Genomic DNA, 7,341 nt, shown 5'->3' with positions numbered 1-7,341 from the left:
ATTGGGGAGGGAACATCTCTTTATTCCATCTACTGAGTCAAGTGCTAATAATCTCTTCTGGAAACATCTTCACAGATTCAACCAGAAATAATGTTCTACCTGCTATCGGGCCTTAGTCCAGTCAAGTTGACACATAAAATTAATCGTCACAATCGCTATATATTTATTGCCAGTAATGGCCTTTACGATCTCATTGGGTTAGATGGCCTGTTCATCCACCCTGCTATCTTTTCAGCAAATCATTCCTGAGAAAATGGTAATATGATTGCAGAGTCAGGTAATATGATTGCATCCCGAGGATACAACTTCAAAAGTGATTGTCCCTGCCTTCTAGGAGCTTAGACATTTTCTTTAAAAAACAAATATCGCTTGGCCAATGTGGCTCAGTGGTTGAGCATCGACCCATGAACCAGGAGGTCATGGTTTAATTCCCATCAGGATGCATGTCTGGATTGTGGGCTCAATCCAGTAGAGGCAGCCAATCGATGATTCTCTCTCATCATTGATGCTTCTTTCTCTCTCTCCCACTCCTTTCCTCTCTGAAATAAATTAAAACATATTCTTAAAAAATAACAACAAAGATTACCCCCATTATTCACAATAGTCAAGATATAGAAACAACCCAAATGTCCATCCATAGATGAAAGGATAAAGAAAATGAGGCATATACATACAGTGAAATATTAGCCTAAAAATAAGAATGAAATCCTACCATTTGTGACAACATGGATGGATCAGAAAGACAGGCTAAGTGAAATAAACCAGCCTCAGAAGGTCAAATACTGTGTAATTCCACTTATAGAGGTATTGAAATAGTGAAATTCATAGCCAGAGAATGGAATGGTAGTGGTCAGGGGCTGGGGTGGAAAAATGGGGAGTAGTTTTTCAATGGTTATAAAGTTTCAGTTGTGCGAGATGAATAATTCTTAGAGATCTTGGTCCAACATAGTTAACAACACAGTATCATGCACTTTAAAATTTGCCAAGGGGGTAGATCTCATGTTAAGTGTTCTTAACACACACACACACACACACACACACACACAGAGAGAGAGAGAGAGAGAGAGAGAGAGAGAGACAGAGAGAGAGAAGCTTTTGGAGGTGGTGAATAAGCGTATAACCTGGACTGTTGTGACAGTGTCACCACAATGATACTATCATTACAAAGTACCCCAATACTATTAATATATCTAAGCTCATCAAATTGTACACATCAAATATGTACAGATTTCTCTTTATTAAAAAACCCAAGGGTGATATCTGTGAAGTGAGAAATGACCATGGCAGGAGTAAACGTTTCAGAAATTCGTAAGATGAAACAATCGTTTTGGCCTGGGGTCATCCAAGAAGATTTTTTATGGGGAGAATTTGAGCTGGAATTAAAAGATGCTTAGGGTTTCACAAAGGAAAGGAAGACGGCAAGGAGGTGAGACAGCAGGCGTGTCTGAGCACAGCGATGCGTGCATCACAGAGGTGGCTGGAAGGAGGTGGGTGAAGTGGTTGTGGAGGGCCCAACCAGAAGAATGAGTAGTCAGGCTTTATACCTCAGCCAAATGAATGTTGAACTTTAAAGTGAATTATGTGAGCAATTTTATTCATGTTAATGAAATAGAATGAGTACTACAGCTCAATTTTTCTGTCATGTTTAAAATATCTGCATTGGTGGACATGAAATTGTTTTCCATTTGTCTCAGCCAACATCAGTGCCTCAACGAGTTGGCTGTAGCCCACAAACGCTGAGTCAAGTGTGAGCCTGGAACAGCGATGGTATAGACGGGGAATTCCATCCTGCAGATCCACGCTTAAAAGCTGTGAGTCTGCACTGAGGTTTATAAGGCAAAACTCTTAGATGTGTGGGTAATAAGACAGTGACTCAGCCCTGGGCAGTGTGGCTGTGGTTAGAGTGTTGGATTGTGCACCACCAAAGGGTCACGGGTTTGATTCCTAGCCAAAGGCATGTACCTGGGTTGCAGGCTCGGTCCTGGCATGCAACCAATCCATGTTTCTCTCTCTCTTTCTCCTTCCTTTCCTTCCTTCCACAGGAAAGAAAATGGGGAAAAATATCCTTGGGTGAGGATTAACACACACCAAAAGAGTGATTCAACATTTTTTACTAATTTGGCTAAATAGTTGATATTTAATTAATTCAATCTAACATTTAAAATATTGGTACATGACAACACAGACTAAAGAACTGCTCCAAAAACCCTGTACATTTTCTTTTCTTCTAAAAGCTTATTTCTTTTAATTAATTGAGACAACAATTTTTATCTATCTTTCCCTTCACAAATGATAAGAAATGATGTTAAAAATAAACCTACTTAAAGATGTCTCCAAATTACTAGCATGAATCATCAAGCGTTCCTAATTTTAATAAGAAAAACAACAATCACTTGGTTTCATTAAGTCTGAATGAGTGTACATCCCCAGTTCTTCATCTCTATTTGGGGTCCCCCTGGCTATCTTCTCCTTTTGGGGGGATGGCAGAGGAGAAGACAGTGACTCCATGGTTCATGAAGGAGACGTGGGTAAGGAATCTCCCTCTGTGGAAACATAAGAAGTGCACAGATCCATGAATCTCGAGTCTAAGACAACTTCTTGGTGCCCCCTCAGTGGACTTCCTGGGGTTGGCGAACTATAGCCACGGACTGTTTATGTAAATAAAACACAGCCTAGGCCACCCTCACGGCTTTGTGTATGTGCACGCTACTGCCATGCTACTTGGAAGAGGGAGTTGTGACAGAGACTGCATGCCCTTAAGTCCCAAAATATTCATCATCTAGCTCTTTTAAAAATAAGTGTACTGACCCTGGACTAGATGATCACGTAGCATTAGTGTTGCTGTCATTGAACACTATTTTGACCTCATACAGTACACTTCAGACTCCCAGAGCACTTTCAGAAACACTTCATTGAAAGGGTTCCTAAGGTGGCATATGCAAACGAGTTGCTTCAGAACTGAAAGGCCTTTCCCAATGGGCTTGCCTGCCTCCCATTTACATCTAAAGCTAGGTTGTGTCTCTCTCCTTTTACAAACCAACAAGCTAAAACTAGAGGACACTGCTGTTCGCAGGACTAGATGACACCAAATAGACCTCATCTCATAACCTCTACCGAGGCTTCATGGGGTTGGGGTCCCCAAGCCATGTCCCAGTGAGTTATTGATGAGTGAGGGGAGCAAAGGGCTCTTCAGTTGTCCAAAAATATTTCTTTCCCTTGAAACTTTCTACAGCTATAAATATTAATACACGCAGGGTCCTGAGAAATCCTGCGGTGAAGAAACCCAGTGAAATGTATAGTCAGTTTGTTTCTAATATTTTAGTACAGACTAACCTCTTCCCCTCCACCCAACAAACAAACATTTCTGCACATCCCACAGAACCAACTTGGGACGCTTTGCTATATGTACCCATTACCTCAAAAAGGAGTTGACATTAGAACCCACTTTTCCCTTTAACGCCCCCCCCCCAAACGTAGCTTTTCTGTTGTCTCTTCCAGTGCACGATTTCTTCTTTCGATGTGTAGATTTGCCACAACAGGCAACCGTGCACCTTTTCTTAAGTATATAAGGAAGGCACTTCAGAAAGTAAAAAGTTGAATAAGCAAAGGGGAATATAGAACACAAGAAACACTATCCCCTGATAACACCTATTCCCTTTCAATATAAATTCTTCCAAAGTATTCCATATAAAATATTGGCCGTAGTCTGTTTGGTTCAGTGGATAGAGCGTTGTCCTGCAGACTGAAGGGTCCCAGGTTTGATTCCTGTCAAGGGCAGTACCTCGGTTGCAGGCTCGATCCCTGGCCCATGCTAGGGTGTGTGCAGGAGGCAACTAATCAATTTGTCTCTCTCACACTGATGTTTCTCTCTCTCTGTCCCTCCCCTTTCCTTTCACTCTCTCTAAAAATCAATGGAAAACCATCTTCAGGTGAGGATTAACAATAACAACAAAATTCCATTTATATAAAAATTGAATTTTACCATGCACACTACTGGTTAACCTGCTTTTCCGCTTAAATATACAGTGGACATCATTTAAAGTAAGTAATTATAGTCCTTTATCTTCTTTTTTAATGGTTGCAATGTGATCCATTGAGGGATCTAATGTCATTTTTAAGCAAATCCCCTATGGTTGGTATTTGGGCTGTTTCTACCTTTATTCAACCAGAATAAATTTCTCAGGGGTGGCACTGCCAGGTGGGAGTGTTTGCAGCGAATGTTATTACACAAATGCTTGTCTATTTCCTCAAGATCTACAGCCTCAGATGAGCACTCGCCCCCTCTCTCTGGGCCTCACTGCACCCAAGCAATCACTTCCTGGGGCGTGTGGACCTGCTTCTCTCTGGGACTCCACACCTCCCCACACCTCCCCACACCTGGCCCTGGGGCAGCCAGCAGCTTTATCCATCCTTTCCCCTGGCAGTGCTGTCTGAGCAGGATTGTCATCTGAACCAGTTCTTTCATTTGGGGATTGAAAAGTGGTATTTTTTTAATTCTACCACTTGGTCTGTGACTGGTTTCAAAAATAGCAATATACAAAGAGGAAGACCTTTCCCAGAATGCACAGCTTAACACAGTAGGATGTTAAGCCTGACCTCTGGGAGAGTGGCCGATGGCTGCATGAAATGATCCCACACAGGTCAGTCTCCCCAGAAGCCCAGGGTGAGCCTTTCTCAGGTTTCTGTCCAGCCATGGCACTAGGCTTTGCTTGCAAATGTGGTTACCATTAAGCAAGGATCTGGCCACATGAAGCTAAGGGCACTTAGCTGAAGTCTCCATCGAATAAGGTGGACAAAACACAAACCCAGAATATTCCATTGTAATTCAAGTCAAATAACAAAGTCTTAAGAAAACAACATTGATGTTTTGTGCAAGAGACTTAGATACAGACGTGTGTCCATGCACTGAAACAGCGCTACCCTTGGTTACCCAGGGAGAACACTCTGACAGCAGGGCCTGTGAGAGCAGGGCCATGGGTTTGCATGGATGACTTTTCTCATGTCTAATAATTTGAGAAAACAACCACTGTTGTCATTACCGCCAAGGACTCTTAGCAACAACTTTTATCAAAAACTCCAAATACCCATGATCTTTGAGTCCCAGGCTGGTAGGGGAAGATTTCTCTAGGCAGAGAATGACCCAAACAATCACACGCTTCCCAAGTCTAGAAGCTTTCTTCCGAATGAATTTTGTTTTAAATTAATGTGTTTTTCCCAAAACAACACATTCTACTTTCTCTCATCTATATATATGAAAGCCTAAGTGATTGTCCGACTGTTCCACTGTCCGACCAGTAGCTATGATGCACACTGACCACCAGGGGCCAGATGCTCAACACTGGAGCTGCTGAGCTGTGGTGACTTGGCAGCTGTGGTTTTCGGGTGACGCACCTGGAACCAGAGAGGAGGGAGCCTGATTCCAGGGTGCATCACTTGAGAACTGCCCTTTAACAATCCAGGACCCCTCAGGGGGTGTCAGAGAGCCGATTTTGGCCCTATCCCTGCAGGCCAGGCCGAGGGACCTCACCAGTGCACGAATCCATGCACCGGGCCTCTAGTTTTTAATAAAAAGTGTGTGTGTGTGTGTGTGTGTGTGTGTGTGTGCATGCATGTGTGTGTAAAACATCTTATTATCTTTGCTTCATTTAATATCATCTTTATTGAGGACTGACTACGTGCTGCTTCCCTCAGTCTAAGCTACCATCATTTCCCTCATAGGCCAGAGGAGTGGTAGCTCTACTTACACCTCCTAACACCTTCTCTTCACACATGCTAGGTGATCTCTTTCAATTCCAAAATTACCAAGATTCAGACATGGTTGTTTCATATACTCACCCTCCCACCTCCAACTCCAACCTTTAGAGTATTTTAATACACATCCCATCTTGTAATACAGCTATCTATCTTATTATGCATTTATAAAAATAAGGATTTTTTTTACATAAGTATGATGTTATTACACCCCCTACTTAATTAACAATAATTCTGTGGTACCATCTCACACTTAGTCCACATTCAAGTTTTCTCACTTATTTAAGAAACATTACTGTTGGCTTGTTTGAATCCAGAGACAAACAAGGTCCGCAAATTACCTTGTGTTGTTGTATTTCTTAGGTCTCTGACTATTTCGTACCCTCTTTTATTTTTCCATACTGTTGACTTGTCCTGGAAACAACTTGGTTTAACTTCTTCCCCTACTTTCTATATTCCCTGTAAACTGTAAGTTAACTGTAAAAGTTTGAATAATTTCCAATTCAAATTTTTTTTGCAAAAACACTTATTTTGTAGTCTCTAGGTGTGGCTAAGGTTGATTAGTGGGTTCAGGCAGTGGCTGCCTTATTATCCCTGCCTGGGAATGGCCCCACACAACCTTTCCTAGAGTAATTCTGTCCACTGGTGACTTTGTCTGAATGAGTTATTTCATTTTGGGGCTGTAAAATGGGGTTTTTGTAATTCTACAACTTCATTTACATTTAATAACTAAAATTCTTCTGTACAGAACTTTTTTCATCAACTAGGGCTGCTTGGTTACTCTGAAATGAAGTTCAGACAGGAAAAGCAGGATAAGTGCCTGCATATTTTCCCTTCGTTGCTGGCTTTCAGAGTTGGTCAGCATGCTCTTTTTTAAAGAATTAAATTGGGTCATGTCTATTCTATCCTTGCTTAAAACCCTTCAGCTATCTCCTTTGTCCTGCAGATCAAGTTTAAGGTGAATAGCATGACCCATGCCTATCTTCCTACCTCATCCTGTCCCTCTCCCCGTTTCCTGCACAGTAAGCACACTGAGTGTTTTCAGTTCTCCAAACTCCTCACACGCTTTTCTGCCTGCAGGTCTTTACATACATTATTCCTTCTGTGTGGCCACTCCTTCTGCCCAAGACATAGCTGGCTCCGTCTCAATGACCAGGTCCCGGCTTAAATGAAACCTTTACAGAGAGGTCATTGCTGATAGTCCAGCTAAAGTAGGTTTCCTCCCCTTTGTATTGTCTAACCCAGACCCTGATCATTATCACCATAGCATTTACCTATTTCCAACATTTTTGCTTCATATATATACATATACATATACATCTATACTAATAAAAGGGTAATATGCTAATTAGACTGGGAGACCTTCCAGGAGACCTTCCGGACGTTCTTCTGGACAAAGCCATGGTGGCAGGGTCAAGGCAGAGGTGGTTACAGGCCAAGAGGGGAGGGCAGTTGTGGGTGATCAGGCTGGTGGGGGGCGGGGCCATTGGGGGTAAGCAGACCAGCAGGGAGGCCAGTTGGGGGTGAGCAGGCCATCAGTGGGGGTCAGTTGGAGGTGATCAGGACAGCGGGGTGGGGGGGCAGTTTGGA

This window comes from Eptesicus fuscus, chromosome 18 (genome assembly GCF_027574615.1).
Source record: "Eptesicus fuscus isolate TK198812 chromosome 18, DD_ASM_mEF_20220401, whole genome shotgun sequence".
NCBI lineage: Eukaryota > Metazoa > Chordata > Mammalia > Chiroptera > Vespertilionidae > Eptesicus > Eptesicus fuscus.
Note: the sequence above shows the minus strand (reverse complement) of the source record.